The 22,853-nt window shown below is 47.3% G+C and overlaps 1 protein-coding gene across 17 annotated transcripts in view; it reads left to right on the forward strand.

The window, feature by feature from the left end:
- Positions 1 to 22,853, forward strand: part of LOC125714399 (uncharacterized) — a 139,768-nt gene that overhangs the window by 64,258 nt on the left and 52,657 nt on the right. For all 17 annotated transcript variants that reach the window (XR_007383659.1, XR_007383657.1, XR_007383662.1 and 14 more), the window contains exon 3: positions 21,212 to 21,322. The gene's annotated coding sequence lies outside the window, so the exon portion shown is untranslated. The remainder of the gene's footprint in view (positions 1 to 21,211; positions 21,323 to 22,853) is intronic.

Genomic DNA, 22,853 nt, shown 5'->3' on the forward strand with positions numbered 1-22,853 from the left:
GGCCCCAAGTTGAACTGGAGAAATAGACATTGTCCTTTCTGCCGATGTTGAGGTGGAATGAGGCATGATTTCTTTTGGATTTTTGCAAACTAGACAGGAACTTAGAAGAAATTTTTATTGCCAGTCTGCTCATAATTAAAAGTGAATTCAAGAATTTAGATGCGTCTTCACCCAGTGTCACGAAAGTAGATTCAATATAGGGAATTTGAACATCTTGCAAGCTGCCTGACGTAAGTGAGTTTGTGTATCATGCAGAATTATAAAACAGCTGTTTTCTTGCTACACAGAAGAGGATTGAGGTTTGGTTCCTTTATTCAAAGCAATTTAGTCATATTATTTCCCAGGAGGCTGTGCAGGTCGCGGCTACTCCTGCATTTCAGCTCAAATCACATCCAAGTCACGCACACGGCCGTAGGGGAATGGCGTCTCGAAGGAAAACCCCTGGACTTAATCTCATGTTTAAATAAAGGAAAATAAATCACATTCTGGCCTCTCATGTTCACATCCTTTCATTGAGGGTCAGTGGCAACAGGAGGCAATATTTGTTTGGAGAGACTGAGTCCCTGGGAGCTCATGGTGCAGCCATCGCCCCAAAGACCAGCGGAGGCAATAGTGCTCCCAGGCTTCCGCGTCTCCATGACAACCGCACCGGCGATCATCCCCCAGGATCAAAGGGCCGCGGTCGGGCCGGTGCAACCAATGCGGGAGACATCTGAAGCACTCTCTATGCGTCCGAGACCCCCGGGCATGTTTTACCGCAACATCAGACCAGCAGTCAAAGCCAGCATTCACTCCGCAGGTCGCTGATACACCCTAGGTCAGAAACAACAGCGACATGTGTCCGTCCCTGCGGGCGGCTGTCTTCTAGGGACCAGACAAGGTGCAGTTCTCACAATAAACTGCGCAGCAGGCCCGCACACATGTGATGCTGCAAAGAGCAGCTCTTTCATCATCCGATAAGTGGTTCCAACAGTCCCTCCCAACGTCAGCGTATTGAAATAGCACAGATTTTCCTCATCATTAGGCCTAAACTAGGTCACTACATTCTTCGATTTTCTCCCCGCGAGTGTATTTTTCCCATTAATCAACATATGGCTGTATGTCGGCGGACCGAAACAGGCGAGTTCACGAACTAATGTTTCAGCTGGTCTTCGGAGACGCCGATCAGCATCTTCTGGGTGGAGTGTTCTGCTTTCAAGGTTTGCCCGGCATATGGAAAAGTCACTTTGTAAGACATCTGTGAATTTTCCCCAAATGTTTGAGAAGAAGCGCTTGAGTGGAGATGTACAGTCCAGTGTTTAAAGCTGTTCATTTGATAATCACTCCTGTCCGTGCAGATTTATGGGCCATCAAGACAAAGATACAATAAGATCAATATGGTGGAAAAAAGACACTTAATCCTGTGCGAAGACTGCAGCATATGTGTAGTTCATGACAGGTCTTGGGGGTGATGCTGTGAAACCATTCCTTGTTTGACTGTATCTGCAGATGTTCTCTGATGTTGCTGGAAAGCCTTCGTTAGGAAGACAGCTGAACATTAGCTAATTGCGTGTTGAGGCCAGTCAGCTGACCTTCGGTCTTCCTCTCCCATTCCAACCTAAAGGGTTTTTCTTCCTGCCTCAAATTGTATTCTGCCTTTTTCTGTTTGTGTGTGTGTGTGTTTCTATATATATATTTCTGACAGTGTATATATATATATATATATATATATATATGTGTGTGTGTGTGTGTGTGTGTGTGTGTGTGTGTGTGTGTGTAATACTTTAGGCAAATAGAAAGAACTTGTCTTTCTAAAAATAAATTGAACTGCATTTTTTGCCGTTGCTCGGGAGGGAAGCTGCAAAAATTACAGTCTTTGCCATGAGGGTCCCTGGGCAGCAACCATCACAGGTCATTAGTGTCACCCAAAGGGGCCCCTCCCCTGACAGAGCCCTGACAGAGTAATGGAAGCTGTCAGGCCATGATCCACTTCCCAGTTGGGCCGCCACTGCATGCTGGGTAATCTGGGTGCCAACCAATAACAGTGAAGTGCACCATCCAAACAGCATCTGATCCAGAATGTATATACAGCATGTCAGCTTTAGACAGAGATTTAATCATAACATATAAACCTTCATGTTTTTCATTTTTTTTTCACTGGGGAGTGCGTTGTAATCAGATGAGCTTGTTAATCTTCTTTACAGGAAACTAATCATCATATACTGCTACACGGATTAAGACACGAAAAAGATGAAACATGAGTGTATCGCTATTCATGCGTTAAAATATCTGCAACAGCGAGGCTATTCTGTAATGTTTTGTTTGTGCAGTAGCTTGTCACCACAATACAGCATCAGTAACAAGTCTGATGACTTAATAGATTTCTTGAACAGTCCAGGGTGTCACCTGACTTGTCCCCAGTGATGGACTGGCATCCCGTCCAGGGTGTCACCTGACTTGTCCCCAGTGATGGACTGGCATCTCGTCCAGGGTGTCACCTGACTTGTCCCCAGTGATGGACTGGCATCCCGCCCAAGGTGTCACCTGACTTGTCCCCAGTGATGGACTGGCATCCCGCCCAAGGTGTCACCTGACTTGTCCCCAGTGATGGACTGGCATCCCGCCCAAGGTGTCACCTGACTTGTCCCCAGTGATGGACTGGCATCCCGCCCAAGGTGTCACCTGACTTGTGCCCAGTGATGGACTGGCATCCCGTCCAGGGTGTTACCTGATTTGTGCCCAGTGATGGATTGGCATCCCATCCAGGGTGTCACCTTCCTTTTGCCCAGTGATGGACTGGCATCCCATCCAGGGTGTCACCTTCCTTGTGCCAAGTGATGGACTGGTATCTCCTCCAGGGTGTCACCTGACTTGTGCCAAGTGATGGACTGGCATGCCATCCAGGGTGTCACCTTCCTTGTGCCCAGTGATGGACTGGCATCCCATCCAGGGTGTCACCTTCCTTGTGCCAAGTGATGGACTGGTATCTCCTCCAGGGTGTCACCTTCCTTGTGCCAAGTGATGGACTGGCATGCCATCCAGGATGTCACCTTCCTTGTGCCAAGTGATGGACTGATATCTCCTCCAGGGTGTCACCTGACTTGTGCCCAGTGATGGACTGGCATCCCGTCCAGGGTGTCACCTGACTTGTCCCCTGTGATGGACTGGCATCCCGTCCAGGGTGTCACCTGACTTGTCCCCAGTGATGGACTGGCATCCCGTCCAGGGTGTCACCTGACTTGTCCCCTGTGATGGACTGGCATCCCGTCCAGGGTGTCACCTGACTTGTCCCCAGTGATGGACTGGCATCCCGTCCAGGGTGTCACCTGACTTGTCCCCTGTGATGGACTGGCATCCCGTCCAGGGTGTCCCCTGCCTTGTGCCCAGTGATGGACTGTCATCCCGTCCAGGGTGTCCCCTGCCTTGTCCCCTGTGATGGACTGGTATCCCCTACAGGGTGTCCCCCACCCATGTGCCCTCTGTTGACTGGGATAGGCTTCAGGCCCCACTGCAGCCCTGACCATGATAAACAGTTAGAGAATGCTGAACCGTGTTTTTTTGTGCAGGAAAAAATGATCTGCCTAGGTCAGAACATAGCACAAATGAATGACCCAGTAAGGTCTTCACTGGGAAGAATGTCACAGTGCAGAGTCTGACCTTTGATGTGTGACATAGCCTGACCCTTGACCTGTGACATAGCCAGAGCCATGAAAGTTAAATGCAAATTCAGATAAGAATGTCAGACCAGCATCTCCACCATCTCATGGTTTTCATTTTAATAGAAGTAGAGTATTTTTCGGCCAGATTTTCACATTTTATCATCCATCCATCCATCCATCCATCATCTCCCGCTTGATCCGGAGTCGGGTCGCGGGGGCAGCAGCCTCAGCAGGGAGACCCAGACTTCCCTCTCCCCGGCCACTTCGTCTAGCTCCTCTGGGGGGACCCCGAGGCGTTCCCAGGCCAGCCGAGAGACATAGTCTCTCCAGCGTGTCCTGGGTCTTCCCCGGGGCCTCCTCCCAGTGGGACATGCCCGGAATACCTCCCCAGGGAGACGTCCCGGAGGCATCCTGATCAGATGCCCGAGCCACCTCATCTGGCTCCTCTCGATGCGGAGGAGCAGCGGCTCTACTCTGAGTCCCCTCCGAATGACTGAGCTCCTCACCCTATCTCTAAGGGAGAGCCCAGCCACCCTGCGGAGGAAACTCATTTCGGCCGCTTGTACCCGCGATCTCGTTCTTTCGGTCACTACCCAAAGCTCATGACCATAGGTGAGGGTAGGAACGTAGATCGACTGGTAAATCGAGAGCTTCGCCTTTTGGCTCAGCTCTCTCTTCACCATGACAGACCGATGCAGAGCCCGCATGACTGCTGACGCCGCACCGATCCGCCTGTCGATCTCCCGCTCCATCGTTCCCCCACAATTCCCATCGTTCCCGGCAATTTTATCATCCATCTTGATAATTTCAGTTGCACAACATAGGTATGCAGATATCAAGTGAAGGATTGGTTTAGAGGTCACTGTAAAATCTGGGCTCATGCTCATTACTCACCATCCAAGGGCACTTGAGCTAAAAGCCATTGAAGTCTGAAGTGCCGAGCCAGTGACGCGACTTGGAGGGTCATCTTCCCCCCCCACAGTGTTCTCTAACGTTCTTTCATGTGAAGCATCACTGAGAGTTTGAAATACTCTCCGGTGTCACCAGCTATACAATGTGCTCATCTGACCTTTATCGACTATTCAGAAGAACGTGTGAGTTCAGGCAAAACGATTAGCAATAAATGTTGACTTTTTTTTTTTTTACAAAGCAGAAAAATAAAAACTTAATCAAGCGACAAAGCAGTTTTATTACTATGGGGACCACGATTAAAGGCCAGCAGACCTTATCTCTCTGGCCAGCTTTTCTTGTGGTCATTAAATTCTGATCGTTTCCCCCAGACCACTGTAACATGACCTGAAGGAAGCTCTTTTTAGGCCAGCAGTACAGCTTTGGTCATGTCAGCTTATCATCCATTCGGCTTTTTCAATTATCTGTTTCAATTATCTTTAAAGACACATGCTGGAAAAGCAGACGCCGGTTCACAGGAATCGCAGAGCACACCAAATGAAATGATTTATCCATCTTGAGGCATAACAGCTCTATTTTGTGGTTTTTACGCCGCGATGCATTCTCGGGGAAGAAAAACCACAGAACAATGTGTGATCCGTTCATTTTACGTCTTAATTATTTGTTTTTATTCCATCTGTCTCGATGCCTGTAATTATCTCCTTAACATGCATTTTTTTTTTTCTGCAAATCACTGACACTGCACTCCGTTTGCAGGGAAAGCGCCGGGTTGCGACCGCCTTGTGGGTCTGCGGCAATGTTGTTGTGCATATTTTGCCATGGAATCTGTCAATATTTAATAGGAGTCTTGTTTATTATGTATAAGGCAGCACGGCACAGGCATGAAGCTCTGGCGCCGCACGTTAAAAGTGGGTTCCCTCTGTGGAGAAGTGGCCGCCTCTGATCTGTGGCCTCGGTGGAGGCGGGGGCCCGCAATGCCGATTAAGACTGTCACAAATAAGCACAGCGGCCGTCAAAATAAACGTCAGGTAGCAGGAAGTCCCTGGGCTGAACCCCCCCGACCCCCCCCCCGCCTCTTCAGCCACCATCAAAGCATGCCACAAAACGCTTGTTGAAGTTAGAAGATTACATCTCGGGAGGGAAGAGGTGCCTAATTACACTACCCAACACAAACCATTACACACACTTAGCACGGCCCATGTGAAACCAGTCAGGCGTGACCCAAGCTGCACTCTATATGGAGTGTATAATACTGGCCGCGCAGCGCAAGGCGCAGCTGAGATGGTCGTAGATGATCTCCTCTGGCTGCCGGAGCATTCAGGGGAACGTCGACCTGGGTGATCTGTGGTTCGGTTCGGGACCCAAGACTCATTAACTGCATCAGAGACGGGGGTCAAAAACGAACGAAAAACATTATGTAAGTAGAAAAAAAAGGTCACGTTTTAAATTGGGCCCATAAACACCAGTTGAACTGTGCAGTGAAGACCAGTATTTAATTTTAAATGGGGGCACATGACCTGACTGCAGGGCAGTGAGAAAGAAGAACGCAAACACTGCCTTCATCTCTGAGGGCCAGTGGGAGGGGTCAGCCTTCTCGATAGTGGGACAACACACTGTACAAGATTATTTTGAATATACCTTGGGGCGGATTAAAAGCGACACCAGAGCTAGAGTCACATGACTGGCCAAACAAAGGCTTTATGGCGGAGATCAAGCCTGATAAAATGGGCATTCTGGTGAAATTACTACAGCAGCGTGCTTCTGGGAACGTGGTCTGAGCATCCTACCTTCATTTTTGTGGAAATACCAAAAGCAATGCCCCCCCCCACGCGTTGTTTTGAAACAAAATATGGTTTGCTTCCTTTGACCTACTTTACAGTGTTAAATGAAAAATTCAGCCCGAGTATCCCAGTGAAAGGAGCATGCTATAATTAGCTGTCTCGTTAAATGGGCATATGGAGGATGGTAAACAAACTAAAGCCCTTGCACTTCACGGAATAGGAATGTCCAAGGCAGGTACGCAGCGCCAGGGCAGACTGTACCTTCAGGGTGAGGTCCATCAATTTAATAAGCTGTGCACCAGGAATAATGTATCTGACAGTGTCAGTTAGGGTAAAATGTGAAACCTTCAAAGAGCCACTGCTCCGTAAGAAGTAAACAAGCAGCCCGATGCCTTCCTGCTTTCTTGGCACGCCTTGATATTTTTACATTGCAGTTTTTTTCATATCATAACATTTTCTTCGCTGAACGAGTGTGTATGAATAATGGTACCCCTCTGGTCTGCATTCCATCCCTGGCGTGCCTCTCTGAATTTTATTATTATAATTTTTTTTTTTTTTTAGAGGGGGGCTGTGGGGAATGACAAAGGGTAAACGGTGCGGGATGTTTTAGCGAATTCACAGGTCGCAGGGAAACGCTCTGCCGCGGCTGTAAGTACGAAGGCGCCGCTCCAAGATTTCACGACATGCTGTGGTCTGACATGAATATGCAGTGCAAGAATGTAATACTGAATGAAAAACAACAGCAAACAGAGTTATGGGTTTTGATCTCATTTTATGGTTCCTGTTGACACGAGGATGCGCTCTCTGTTTCACTCAGTTTGGCAGCGTCCTGGCAATATATTCTGCTAGCAGTTTTATGTAAGCGATGAACTTCTCTGCAGCATGCTCGTGTCAGCCGATGCTATCTTTATGAGGAATATCATTTCGATCGACGAATATCGTGCTGCTAGCCAAAGAGAACAACAGTATTGGAAGCATATGATAATAACCATGGAATCATCAGTTAACGAAAAACATCCTGTGTGTCTTTTCCACCTTCTGGTTCTGGCTTTCTAGCACCAAGTTCTTATTTTTTATTATTTTTGTGGTCTAATAATGTTGTTGTGACAACCTACACTAAGCATTTCCCAGCAAGAACTTTCTATAGGGTGCTGCATGAAAAATACATCGAATGGCATTAAGTTTCCAAGCTGCAAAGTAAACAGCAATCACTCTGTGATGTTCACACGGTGCTGCCCAATTCGGGCAGCCTGCTCTTCAAACCGCGCTGCCAAATGGGCCCTGAAAATCTTCGAGCCCTTTGCTGTCTACATTCCACCCCAACCACTGGAGACGTCTCTGGGTTAAACGCACTGAAGACGGGTCAAGGCTAAACTGCTGAAATCGCAATGAAAATGCTTGTTTCAGGTTCCTAATTCGGGCTATTCTCGAAGTCAAGGCATTGCGGTTGACGGCAGGACATGCTGTGCTCTAGTGACCATTCCCGTGAGTCCATCCATGCTTTCGGGGAACCACTCCAACACAAAGACGGTGCAGTACATCCAGAGAGGAGCCTGGGGGGCAGGAGGGGGGGGGGGGGGGGTAATGGGAAGCTAGTAGCCCGAAGGAAACATCTCTATGGGTTGTTGGCCGAAGCAGGTTTTGATTGTATTTTAAGCGTGCAGAGTGGTAGCTGCTTTGGACCACATCCCAGTAAGAGATGCAGTGGTTGCAGTGGCTGGAAGGACATTTTCCTCAGACGCTGTAATGAAAGTTTTGCCTTATTTGTTGCACGATTACATGCATGACCAAAAATTGGTTCTTGGAGTTCCCAGGCATGAGTCCATCGTACCTGTGCTGAGACTTCACATCAGTCTTCTTGCTTGCGCGGTGATTGCGGGGAAAGCTTTCCGTGGCTCATGGCAAATTCCCAGCCTGTGAAATGACCAGCTGAAGCCAGGGGTAAAATGGAGTTCACTGTTTTATTGCCGCCCCGCACTAGTTTGAACATCTCTGCTCAGAGTTTGGCAGTGTCTGTCCCGAGCTCTTCCAGCCTGGCTTCCCCTTTGTAGACGTGGCTGGTTTAAAGCATGATACAGTCATATTCAAAATCTGCGTCTTCAGTGTCCTGCTGCTGACACTAAGGTGCACACTGCCTGCAGAGGTGGAGATCTCAGGTCCAGGAAGTACAAATCCAGACCAGGATTTTGATTCAACCAACCAGCTGAGCATAAAGAGTCACAGTCACAGAGAACTCAACTTGTTGGTTGAAACAAAATCTTGGTCTGGATTTGTACTCTCTGGATCTGAAATCTCCACCTCTGGCTGCCTGTAGCGAAGATCAACCAGCCAAGTGGAATCCTGACTGACAGATTTGACTCTTGAAACATTTTTTGTCTCCTGCCATTGAAAAGGATTTTCAACCCGTGACAGCTAAATTGATAATGTGCGACAGGCCTGTTAGTGTTTTACACGGGAAAAACTAGCATGTTAAAAGCGAAATGAATCTTAAAGGAAAGACACAGATCAATATGGTGATTAAAGTAGACAATTTATCACAGGGAACACTGATTGGCCTCTTGGAGAGAAGTGGTGTTAGTGTAGCGGTAGCCATGGGTTCAAACAGAATGCACCAATGCTAAAGTTACAGAGAATGTTGACATTAAACCAGGAGTCAGACCCTGCTGTCCCATCACAGACATACGGCCATGTCGATATGCTCCCTCCTATGTGTGGGGGCAGTGCACCTTCCCGACAGTCTGTCACAATGAAGGCCTTTGTGATGGGGGCGGCAGCCTGCTGCCTGTGGTAGGCTTGTTATCTCGAAGGTGCTCGCTCACAAGTGACCGAAGTTGAGGCGCAGAACGCGGAGAGGGAGCGCCTCGGCTCCTACAACCGACCGCTGCAGCATTAAGGGTATTTAGTTCTTCACGTGGGTGGTTATTACGTATAATAAAATATTAATACCCTTATGGAGGTCTACACTGTGATGCACAGACTCACATGCTGCACAAAAGATTAATAATAATGTATAAGCAAACGTGAATTTGTTGTTGATCTTCCTCGTGAATCTGTCAGCCTCAGCTCTCTCGGCCATCCACTGAGGAACACCTGTTTCTGTGACAGGAAGTGCCTTGAGTTGGAAGCAACAAAGCTACTTCCTGTGACCCACCCTTTGTCCACTGACTCCTCGCGCAGGGAGCTTAACGAAAAGGCCCCTCCCGTTCAGGTTGCCTTATAAGGAAATGAATGCGTGACTACTTGAAAAACAAAAATAAATTACACAAACAAATCTGTCTCTACTGCACTGTCTTTCACCCCATGGGGAGTTGCGCTCGCTAGGTGACTGACTGTTAAAACAAATCTATTTTTTGGCTCTGTACAAAGCATTCTGTAATTTTTTTTTCCCATGCTATTTCACACAGGTGATTGGTTAATACGAGCCATTAGAACAATTTTGGTTTAAAGTCGTGATATTTCAGTGGTTAGCACTGTCGCCTCACACCTCTGGGACCCGGGTTCGAGTCTCCACCTGGGTCACATGTGTGTGGAGTTTGCATGTTCTCCCCATGTCGTCGTGGGGTTTCCTCCGGGTACTCCGGTTTCCCCCCTCAGTCCAAAGACGTGCTGAGGCTAACTGGAGTTATTAACTTGTCCATAGGTGTGCATATGTGAATGAATGGTGTGTGAGTCTGCCCTGCGACCCAGTAGGATAAGCGGGTTGGAAAATGGATGGATGGATGGATATGATATTTCCTGGTTCAGTTTCTTGAGAAGCATGCTTGACTAGACTTGCTCGAGTAAATGCATAAACATGAATCTGAAAAACAGTCACTTCATAAAAAAAGCAATTGAACCATTATGAAATTTTCTTTGGAATCTCCGAAGAAGATTTCCAAAACAGTTTATCTTGAATGAAAAGGATAAAGGTTAAGCAATAGAGGCTCTGTTGTAAATGCCTGCATGTGTTTTCTAAACACTCTTTCACATATCTATCAAACACATAGCAGCGACGATCACCATCTATGTTCTTTCCCGTTGGTTGACTTTGAGAGCTTTGATAACCGGTGACATAGAAGCAAAGCGGGGTCTTCAGTTCCAGAAAGTGTCGTATTTGTCAGGGGGCAGCAGTGGGCAGGGCATGAGCCATTGGACTATTTTGGCACGGTCCCATTGGAAGGACCACAGCAGGAATATCTGTGTCCTTCTGGGGCCAGTCTAGAATTTTTTAAAGGTGGGGGACATAAAAGGGTCCATAATTCATACAAAGGGGCTGACCTTATGATTAGCCAATGATGTTTTTATTTTATCTGTGAGTGTCTGGGGAGAAGCTAGTGGAGGGGCCAATCAGCTTTTCCCTGGGGCCGGTGGCCCTGTGGTCCCACCCCTGTATTGGCCCCTAGTGGCTATGCTTCTCCCTGCACTTACAGTAGCTTAGCTTGATTATTGCCGAAGACACACTCTCAGGAGGTCCCGTGACGCTGGTCAAAAGAGCTCCAGAATAAACACGTTTTTCTTCTGCACTTTTAGAAATGAATTCAAAGGAGATTGGAGAGGCACTGGGAAAATATCCCACTTTTACACTGACATCACAGCGGCACTAATATGATGATCCCTGTGATTTTATTTTTAAGATGTAAAAGCACTTTAAAACACTAGGAGATTAAATTTAGCAGCTCTCCCCCTGGTACATTAATGTTATTCTCTAGTGCGTGGATAAAATGTTACAAATGGTGCCTTGATTCGGCTACAAATGGGACTGTGAACGTAAAGAGTGAAGCTCAAAATGTTGCTATATTCCTCGTAGCACGTTAAAGAGATCGCCGGCCAATTTGGGAAATTGTTATAAGTAGCTATTCTCATATGGGAAGACGAAGGAGTACTTGATGATCAGATGGCATTTTGCAATGCTGCCTGCCACGAATTGATGATGTAATGCACTAGCAGTATTCAGTAGCGCTGCCATCAGTATCGTCATCTGCATGTTACAGGTGTAATTTTGAGAACAGTTATGTTTCTTACACTGGATATTTTTTTTTGCCCCCTTCCATTCTGGGGTAGCATGATGCAACCCACAACCCGCCCCCCCGCCCAAAAATATTTCTGTTACCTAGCAGCTATTTCATTACTGCCTGGGTCAGTCTGGGCCATGCTGGAGAGGCATAGTGCAGTCTCTGGAGGAGAGTGCCTCAGCAGAGGTGGTGTGGCAGGATGGCTGGAAGAGAGTACCTCAGCAGAGGAGGCGGGGCAGTGTGGTGGGGTGGCGTGCCAGGGGCGCTGGAAGAGAGAGCTTCAGCAGAGGTGATGAGGAGGTGTGACGGGGCGGATAATACGCTGGCTGGAAGAGAGCGCCTCAGCAGAGGCAGCGTGGCAGGGAGGCTAATATGGTGGCTGCAAGAGAGTGCAGGTCTCTTAAAAAGTTTGCTGTTGCTTCTGGTTGGAAAACTTTAGCTTCTCGTGTGTGTGTGTATATGTGTGTGTGTGTGTGTGTGTGTGTGTGTGTGTGTGTGTGTGGACTATGTTTATATTACATTGTGGCCCACACAATGTAATAGAAACTCGTTTGTTGATGTTGTGGGTACCATTTTTCAGGTCCCCACAAAGATCTGTGAATGCAATCAAAAAACTAAAAATGTATTTTGTTTGGTTACTTATGGTTAGGGCTGGCTCATAAAAATGAATGAAGGGTCTACACAGCAATATAATTACAAACCTGTGTGTGTGTGTAATTGTGTGTGTGTGTGTGTGTGTGTGTGTGTGTGTGTGTGTGCATGTTTGTGTGTAATGAAATCTTCAGTTTATACTTCCAGTAATTGTTAAAGCTGACACTTCTCACTTTGCGAGCAATTGCTGACCATGTCAACCTACAGGAGGCACCGCTCTGCCATGGACACAGCGTGACCGATAGTGGATGGTGGGGCGCTTTGGTGGGGTGGCTGGGGGCGTGGTGTAGTGGGTCAGCTGGTCGGGGCGGCTAGTGAGGCGGTGTGGCAAGGCAGCTGGTGGGGCAGAGTGGTGGACTAACTGGAGGCGTAGCAAGGCGCCTGGAGGGGTGGAGTGGTGGACTGACTGGAGGCATGGTGTGGCGAGGTGTCTGGTGGGGTGGAGTGGTGGACTGACTGGAGGCATGGTGTGGCGAGATGTCTGGTGGGGTGGAGTGGTGGACTGACTGGAGGCATGGTGTGGCGAGGTGTCTGGTGGGGTGGAGTGGTGGACTGACTGGAGGCATGGTGTGGCGAGGTGTCTGGTGGGGTGGAGTGGTGGACTGACTGGAGGCATGGTGTGGCGAGGTGTCTGGTGGGGTGGAGTGGTGGACTGACTGGAGGCATGGTGTGGCGAGGTGTCTGGTGGGGTGGAGTGGTGGACTGACTGGAGGCATGGTGTGGCGAGGTGTCTGGTGGGGTGGAGTGGTGGACTGACTGGAGGCATGGCGTGGCGAGGTGTCTGGTGGGGTGGAGTGGTGGAGGAGCTGGAGGTGTGGCGTGGCAGGCGGTTTTGGGCCTAACAACAGCTGATGGGACGGCAGGTATTCTGACGATTTCCCGATTACACAGCTTGATGGCCATTTTAGGGCAATTATTCCCTATGCTGGCCCTCACACTGCAGCGCCAACCCCAACCCTAACTGTAACCCCCCCCACGCAGGCTGCAGCCAAGCCACCTGCGGGTTTTGCGCTGCATCAGGGTCTGACTGCTATGTCACATATGGGTTAAATGCAGAGGAGACATTTCTTTGTTGTACCCTGTGTGCTGTGATGTGTCACCAATGACAGTTAAGCACTTAATCAAACCTTAGTACTTACCCATGTGTCAGGAGACGACCACAGGCTGATCGCGGAGCCGATGCCTGCGTTACTCCACCGTCGTCTCTGCTTTCAAAAATCGAGGGCCACGAATTAATTTCACAGATGTCACTGAAAGCTGGGCCCGTTGACAGACGGAAATGCCATTCGACTCGCTCTCCCTGTTGGGTAGCGGCCTGTCCGGTTCCTCTGGGCCTGCCCGTATGTGTCTAGCAGAAGGTGAAACCCTCGTGAAAACCGCGCTCACCGTTATTCAGGAAGGCTTTTGCCGGGTGTTAAGGCGGACAGACTTTTTGACTTTTGACTTGAGGCCTGTTCTGTAAAGTGTTTTGTTACTTTGCAGCAGCAGAGATGGAACGACTAAATAGGGTGTCGACCACTGCAGAAGGAGTACTTGTAAAATCTGCTACTTTATTAATGCTAAAAGGAACAGTCCTCCCCCATAGCATAGTCTTCAGCTAACCCTTCGTGCGCAAATTTGTTTCAGGTATTTTTCTTCTTCGCAATTAGTCAGACACCATATGATAATCATAATCATTAATCGATCTACTCAGGCTGCAACCATTTCACACCTGCAAAATATCACAGCCTTAGTGAGCGTGCAATCTGTTGCCTTAAAATTCTCACAAACAAGCAGATTTCGTCTCCTCCATGTGCATATTTATCCAGCACGAGCTAAGTGAAACTCCTAGGTAACAGCACTGTATCCATGGCAATACACACTAAAGCAGATTGGATGAGAAGCAATTTCAGGACCAAATACGGAGTTCACTGGGCGATCTTACCTCACGTCGCTCAAGCGGATTCAGCCTGCGTTTACTTGTTACAACCATATACGTTCATGTTTATTTATCAGTGTTTTGGCAACAAATACGGCAAACGTTTCGTTTTGAGTTTGTGCATCCTACTGATCCCTACTTGTGTGCATTCTCCCGTCGTGCAGACGTTACTGATGTTTCAGCCTCTGGTGACAGCTTCCGTTTAACAAAAGACTCATGATGGCGTTTGTCTGCCTTTTTATGGAAGCCGTATGGTGATAATCGCAGATTTGCTTAAATGCGAACAACTGTCCATTGTTTTGGTCCTGGACAGGTGTGTAAACCATTCTTCGTTTGCATCTGGGAAACGGTAGCCAGCATCCAATCTAGACAGTAGCATCCATTGTCACACCCCTGTGTTAGTCCTCCGCCTTTCTCTTAATACCGTATATATCTGTAGTGCATTTTCACATCGCATCACTTTGTCTCATTTTGCTCACTTGTGTGCAGTTTCTGCTGCTGGTTGGTTAATGCATTATGACATGCTCTCTTCACTTTAATGTGACCAATTACCAGAGGTGGAAAGTTCCGATTCAGAAAGCACAAATCCGGACCAAGATTTTGTTTCAACCGACCAGTTAAGCGTAAAGAGAGCTGGTTGGTTGAAACAAAAACTTGATCTGGATTTGTACTTTCTGGACCTGAACTTTCCACCTTCACTGGTTACATCAAGATAAATTCCTTGTACTGGGGCTGCATATGGTGAGTAAATTTGATTCTGATTCTGAAATGAGAGAACACCTCAGCTTGCTGAGCCAGGTAAGGTTCGGCATCGGAGCTTTGGTCTGCCTGTGACGTCTCTCTTGTCTGCCCTGCTGCTGTACCGCTGTTCATCCTGCTGTGAGAAGCAGCACCAGCCCCTTAAATCTTAAAAGTCGACAGTGTAAATTAGGATTTTGCCACCTTGTTCATTTGACTTCCTCCGCTGGCCCCTGGAGGTTGGGCTCCCCCTTTGAGTCTGGTTCCTCACAAGGTTTCTTCCTACTTGGGAGTTTTTCCTTGCCACTGTTGCCTCCAGCTTGCTCACTAGGAGCTTTGGGATAATATAAAGCACTTTGAGACAATGTAATGTTGTCAAAATGCGCTGTGCAAATGAAATTGAATTGAAATCAATGTGCGACTCTGTGGATTGATAGCACTTCGGGCCGCGTACGGCGACGACCCTGGTGGTGAAGCTCTGTCTGCTCCGGCCCTCGCTCTGACTTACACTTCATCCCCGGCTGCCGAGTCTCGCGGCGTAAAAGCATCCGTTTTGCCTTCAGCATCTCTAGCTTCGTCTTCGGGACAGAAGCCACAGTCACATTCTCGCAGCAGTCAGCGATGGGGCCGGCCTCGCCGGCACTTTCTGATCTTCATTACCGCTCCGTGAATCTGAGTCAGCGTGTCAGACTGGAACAAGGTTGAAATGAGCTTGGAAGGTGGAGCCCGGTCAGCTCTGTAGGGTAACTGACCGCACGCTGAACACGTGACATATTATGGCCTCTTGAGTCCGTTACAGATGGAAAGCAAAACACGCCGGGATGGGTCAGGCCTGTAGCTAGAATTAAACCACACTAATACGACTGATACTTGGTTCTTCCGATGTTGCACGGTCATTTTGGTCTGGAAATTTTCGCAAATCTATTAGCCAGGAAAACGAGGGCACACGACAAGGTCTGGGGGATATAGTTTGGGGGGTTAAAAAAGGTCAGCCCTACCACATCTCTGCTCAGACACAGGTCGGGAAGACTTGAATAAGAGATTATTGTGTGTTCTATTTTAAATTCTGTCAACAACAGGGTGAGGGTGTGAAGTTTTGGGAGAGTGCTGGAGGGGATCATTGCAAGCGTGCTGCTTAATTTGACAGCCCAGGGGGGTTTAATTCTCAGTGAGTCTGTGTTTCTTGTCCTACTGGAAGTTTTATGCTGGAATTATATATAATAAATATAAATATATAAATCCTTAAAAAAAAGATATTTTGAGCATTTTGACAAGAAGGAGTGCACACTTTGGTCACTTTGAAAAGCAACGACTTAACCTGGCTTGAGGCCTATCCAGTGTTACCATTTTTCTGCATGTATAAAGTGACATTGTATGGATACTTTGTACTTGTGTATAAATTACTTAAAATTGGGTCAGAATCGAATTAACTTTCAAATGTGTTTACTATATGCTAGCTATACCACTACCCGTTTCAGTTTTGCTGAAAAAAGAAAAATATAAGTTATCCAGTTAAGTTTTTACAGGTCAGATTCTTTAGCGGAGCAGAAGTTATTAAGGTACAAAACTTGATTTATTTACACCGTAATTTGTGTGGATATACAATCAAATTCTTAGCCACCCCCCAAGAAAAAAGACATTCGTAATATACAGGGTTTCTTAAGGTAGAACTAGTCAGAACAAAGCTTAAAAAAAAAACAATCAGAAATTAAAAGCCACAAAACTGCAACCGTGTAGAAACGACAAGCCAGATTACAGATCCATTTGTCTGCTGCGGGGTCTGTGGAAAGTGGATCAATGCTGCCTTGGTCTGGTCAGCAATGGGATAAGTGAGATATGCTGTGTAGGTAAAACACCACCCTCGGTTCTCCACTGTGTATTACGCTGCGGTGCTATGTAACACATGGGGAAACTGTTGAATTTATGGAACGTTCTGCGGCCATTCTGCTGATAGGGTCTTTAGGGATGCACTAAGACAAGACACCGTGTGCTCCCCCCTCCCCAGCCTCCCAGGAGGTGATACAGGCCGCCAAAAGTCAGTGTGAAGATTCTGTGTCCGATCGGCCAAATGAAGGGCTGTCAGCATGCAGACGTGCTGTAGTTAATAAGAGGGTCACGGAGGGAAGCAGTCAGCGTCTCACATGCATGAGGATAGACACACATATGTAATTACCCTGACAGAATATTCCTAGGTTAGTTTATATTGATTTTCTTTTCAGATTGGTGTCCCATCCAGGTTCTTTAACTGCCTTGTTCTTCCGGGCTGAACCTCCAAGTTCATTGCAACACTGTAGTGGATAAGCGGATGCACGTTGGGTGGTTGGATGGATTGAATGTCTGCATACACATTTTCTGTGCGTTCAAATGTTTGGAAAGTGGCTGCTTCTTTTAAGAATGTGAGTAAAATGTTACCTAGATTTGAAGGCCCACATGAGCTCCATTCACTTGTCCACGTGCTTTTTAATTGAAAAGCAAGCTTATCGACATCTCTGGCACATATGAAGTTTCATGTAACTCACTCAGGGACACTTAGCATATGGGGCGCATGGTGCTGGAGTTTGTTAGTGTTTAATCAATCGTACAGCATCAAATGCACGAATCGTCACCCACGGAGTCCTGGGCTTGGCAGGAAATAGCGATGTGCTGATAGTTATTTGCATTGTTCGCTGTAGGCCTGCCAGCGGTCCGGGTTTCTTGGCTCTGGAGAGTCCTCAGCGGTTGAACTGCAGCTCTAGGCGAGCTCCAGAGTCGCGAGAGATCTTCCATCCCAGCTCCAGGCCCCCTCCGGGGGCGAGTGAGACTCTCTATTCCAACTTCAAGCTGACTCCAGAGCCAAGAGAGATCTCCTCTTCCAGCTCCAGGCTCCATGATGATCTCAGAGAGTTGCTCCTTTGCAGCCCAAAGCCTACTCCTTGGGGGAACGAGACTCTCCATTGCAGCTTCGGAGCTGAGGGAATGAGACTCCATGCATCTGTGATCTAGGCTGCCTCAGTCCCTTTGCAATGTTTTCACAACATTTTGCCCCCTAATGATTCCACAGAAGGTCCAGTGGTTTGCCAGTAGAAACTGCATGTGCTACTAACGTAAACATTCTTCCATCACTTTACTAAGCATGTTAGCATGAACTGTATGAATGGCACAGAGCAGCAGAACACCATGATTTGCTGTAATCATTTGGCAAGGGTAGCATGGAAGATAGCCTAGTCAAATGACATGGCAGGGTGGCAGAGAAGATCTCGCAGCAGGTCTTAGATGGAGCCTAATCAACTTGGAGAAGCTGAAGGATAAGCCATTTTCATTCGCAGCGTTGTTAAGCTCTCAGACGACGCCGCACTGTAGTAATCAGCTGCGCACATCTCTGCCCCGCCTGACTCGCATTTCTGTGTTCTAAGAAACGGGAGCTTGTACTTCCTTTCCTATCTCCACTGGATCAGGATAAACACACATACGATACACAGACACAGAGTAACTCCACATATTCCCTACCAGTCAGGGCACGATGCAGTGGGTATGTGATGCACAGACTCCGCCCCTCTCCCCCCCCCCACATGGAAGCTTTGGCTAGACATGCGTCGTGCAGTGATGCAGGCAGAACAAGAACCATCCGTGGAGGAAACACAATGGGGCTGCTGATCCCCCCGTCCCCATTGTTCACCGAAACATGCTCTCAGTGTACTGTCAGCCTGGCATTTAACATCCCCTGCTCTGCCGCAATCCAGTCAAGCCCTTTCTCAATGTAGTGCATTATTAATAGATAGCTGCCTCTGTTTGCCACCAGGAATCGCAAAAAAAAAAGGAAGATAGCTCTGTCTGGCAATACGGGAAAACCTGAGCATGACTTTTCTCAGGTGCTGGTCTGGAAATAATAGGTGGGAATATCAGTGTCAGGCCGGCCTCCTCTTCCTTCACGTCGCCGCTTCAGGGGAACGGTTATAAACACTGGCTGATCATTCACAGAGTGGCAGCGAGCCGACTTTTCCTCCCAGTCGGCCTTGGCGCCTTCATCACCGGTCTCTGGGTTTTTATTTGCTTTGCACAAGGGATCCAGCTGCTTCTGCGTTTCTATCTTCTCACGCCTGGCTTTGCTCTCGCCGAGCTCCACGTCCATCTCACCTCCTTCTGCTGCCGTCTTTGCGCCGGTGTTTGTTTTCATTCATCTTAGCGAATCCATATAGACAGATGCTTGCTGCTTGTGTATTTGAAAACAATTTAATTAATCCAGTTCTATTTAGCTATTTATTTATATAATATAAATATATAGTTTAATATATCCATCCATATTCAAAGCAGTCATGCAGTGCAGGATTACTAGGATATTATATGTATATGTATATATATAGTATAATTAAATGCGGTTATGGGTGCTGTTCATAGTGTAGTGCAGCTTTCGAACCCGGACCTCGGGGACCCACAGACGGTCCAAGTTTTTGCTTCTTCTCAGCTCCCTGCCAGACAGTACACCTTTTTGTGCTGGGAGCTGGGAGGGAGCAAAAACATGGACCATCTGTGGGTCCCCAAGGACCAAGTCGGAGAGGGCCGACACTGCACTAGACTAGACTGTACTATGCTAGGACCAGATTGGGAATCACTGCTCCTGTGCATTCGTGTTGATGTCAGCTATTATGCATCGACTTGTGAGTCACTCTTACCAAACTGTTGTAAATGCATCGCACAAAATAAACCCAAACATAGCGTTGACATACATTTCCAGGAAACTGACGTAGCCATAGCTTGTGACTTCGAAGATGTAGGCGATACAGTGCATCGGACGCTGAAGCACAACAATCGTCTTCCATTCAGACCGGCGTTCAGAATGCACGTATTCCTTGTGCATTTTCATACGGAAACGTTACATTTCATGTAAAAACGTAAAAGGCCGTGAGATTCCTTGTTATGGCCATTTGAACGTGGCTCCGCGCACCAGGCTTCCGAGGTGATTTTCCGCGCGTAGTGGTGACGGCATAATGCCGCAATCCAGCATTCCCAGCAGGAAGTGTGACTCACTGTGGTTGAAGGATTCAGCGATTCAGGTTCATTTGTTTTTGGCGCCTGGCGGGCGTGCGTTTGTAATGTCAGGTTCAGGCTGGACTTTGATCGGCGAGATAGTCTGAGAGTTCGCTGGCATTTAATCACACTCTGCTGTGTAATTTCAGGCTCCTTCCTCTGTCACTGTGCGTCCAGCACAGTGATTTTGGGGTTGATATGGAAATAACCTGGCAGAGCTTTGACACTCAGAGATCTTTATTGTTTTTAAAAAGCTGTTCTGAGTTTAAAATGAAAGCCGTGTGCAGAAAATCCACAGCATGGGTTTAAAAATGGCTCTGTGTTTATTTCCATTTCGCTAGATTATAATGTATGCAGCTTAGCTACGGTCTGCAACAAATTCTCCGATGGTGAATCATAGGTGGAATAAGCATGTAACCCACAGCTGGCTGAAATCGTTGTTGGACGGGGGGGGGGGTATTGTACCCTTGAGTAAGTTGTCCGAGATGCTTACATTAAATGGCACCAGTGAAAATGTATTGACATGTACAGTAGGGGATCCATCCGTTCATCCATCTTCTGAAACTGCTGAATCCCAACTGGGGTCGGAACCAACCCTGGGCAGTCGCCAACACACCTCAGAGCGGACATACTCACACACACACAACTACAGGGCCAGTTTAGACTCTTCATTCAACCTACTGTAGGAGATAATGTGCCTATTTTCAAGTATTTTTATCAAATAAATTCATATCAGATCCAGTGGAGAATAACAATTATTATTATTCATTACAAGTATTATTAATTACAGAATAAATACTCAATTTGTACAATTTAAGAACATTGGTCGCTTACATTGTGGTGTACAGTACTTCTTTATTAGACCATCAGTGTAAGAAAGACAGGGGCACCCAAAATTTTCAGCTGACCGGGGGGGAGTAGGGTTACGGGAGTGCAGTCCCCCTTGGTATATTTTGCTGCCGATTTGGGGTGGCTTCTCCCCCTTGTTGGTAACCGGACGGCCAACAATGAAGTGAAGCATTATCCATTAATCATCTATTGCAATTGACCTGGAAATTGGCTGAGATCAACCGACAGTTTGTGCGCCCCTGGTATATAAGGTAAAGTGCCAGGTTTTGGGATGAAACCCTGTCCCTCACTAGATGGAAGAAAACTTCCCCATGGGCAGCTCCGTCTTTCTTTAATTTAATTGTGAAGTATAGCTATGTTTTTCTTTTATATAAGAATCCCATTACATATATAGCCCAGTTAGACAGCCTGAGAATATACTTCCCCAAAAACCTTAAAAGAAATGATCTGTCCTCTAAGTGGCATTACTGCAATCACTCGACCTGAAGAAGCGACAGGTCCCACCGGAAGATAAACCCCCATAGAGAGATTCTGGCATTCCTGTGTGCCTGGAGACCATATCGAATGACGGCTTGGCTAAGAGAAGCTTTTTCTCCTCATTTGTGTGATTCATAACTTTGACGGTGCTGGAATGTAGGGATGGTGGAACGAAATCCTAAACACGTGTTTATCGTTATTGTTCCTGGGAGAGTCTCCAAGCTTCGGGGCTTAATAAATCTGTCCTCCCACCAGGAAGGACTGACATCACTGCCTCACGTGGTGCGGCGCGCTCCACCGAGGACCTGCGGGCGCCCTCCCACCGCCGGACGGGGAACGCACCGTCACGGACAGCGAGAGCACATTGTGAGTATTATGGTGCACTCTGCCGCTTCTTCAGCAATACAGGGGTGCTAAGAAAAATATTGGGGACCTACCAAAGGAAGATTGAACCACTTCAATCTTATTTCCAGTATCTGTTTGTCTGTACATACATGTATACACATATATGTTTGCTATCATATATAATATGCATACCATGCAGACAGAAGACTGTTGGACCCCTGAGCAAGGTTCTTAACTCCCAATAGCTTTACCTCCCAGCTGACCCTGTGACCCCCAAGCTTGCTCTCATTTGTATGTGTGTCTGCATTACTATTCTATTGATTGGCACCATGCACATTTTGTAAATACTGATATACTGACTGTATGTACTGATTTGCAGTACTACTCATACTTAAATCTACATCATTTTTTTTTTCATTATTTTGTCTTAGTTTATGGTCTGTGTTTCTTGTGAATGTACGCACCAACATTGGCAAGACAAATCCCTAGTACCTTGAGGTGTACCTGGCCAATAGAGTGAGTACTGAGTCTAATCCTGATACAGGATTGGACAGGAAACAGGCGAAGTCTTGATTTCTGGCAGCTGCTGCGGTGGAGGATGCAACGGCATGAAATGTGCAGATGTGACGTGGTGTTCGGGGGCCGCGCCTGGCTGCTGTGTTTGCTGTGGCAGGGGGCTCGGTCTCATTAAGGTGTTCAGGCTTTTCGGGGGGGGGGGGGGGGGGCTGGATTATTCTCCCACGCACTGTGGCATGTGTTTCTGCCATCACGTCTTTCTAATGCGGTTGCTCGCGCCAGGCCAGTAGCGAGGATTATGCCCGAAGAGTAACAATCACTCCCTTCGGTTATTTCAGCGTTTGCAGCCTGTCATTAATGACTTCAAAGCGCGCCGAGGCATTCACAAGGCACAGCAGGAAGCTATACGCAGTTTTCTCGTTTCCTCTCTCAACCCCCATTTTTTTTTTTCTTAGTTACCATGGAACAATGTTTAACGGTGGATTCGATCAAAGGAGTGTAAAAATAGCCGAAATTTGGCAATAAGCAGCATAAGACTGCCAGTATTTTGTTTTCAGGGATGCACTGAAAACGGCGCATTGTTAGGGACCGTGTGTATTTTGATAGGTAGCCTTGGTGGATCTCGCATGTAATAACAGGTGTTATGTAAAGGTCAGGCTATCGTATTGGAGAATGAAGAGCAGCATTGGTGCTCCTGCTCCATGCACAAAATAGGTTTCTTAGTGGCAAGATTGTTTCTATGGCGACAACACCGCTCATCAGTTTCCTAGCCTGCGTGTGGGACAGGCATGAATTATGACATCTCAAAGCCTTTTATTTTGACGTGAACATTTTTCTGAGGCCTTCAGAGTGATCATGGTATTAATTTATGCATTATAGGGCTTATTTTTACATCTGTATACATTTGCCGGTGTCTCCTTAGCTGTGTGCAGTTACGGCTTTACAATAAGCCTCCGTTTTTAACAGCATCCTAATCTAATTGTGTCGTCCATTGTGGCCACGCGATTGGAGATAATGGGATTAAACCGCGTTGCGT

The sequence above is a fragment of the Brienomyrus brachyistius genome, chromosome 19 (genome assembly GCF_023856365.1).
Source record: "Brienomyrus brachyistius isolate T26 chromosome 19, BBRACH_0.4, whole genome shotgun sequence".
In the NCBI taxonomy this organism is placed as follows: Eukaryota; Metazoa; Chordata; class Actinopteri; order Osteoglossiformes; family Mormyridae; genus Brienomyrus; species Brienomyrus brachyistius.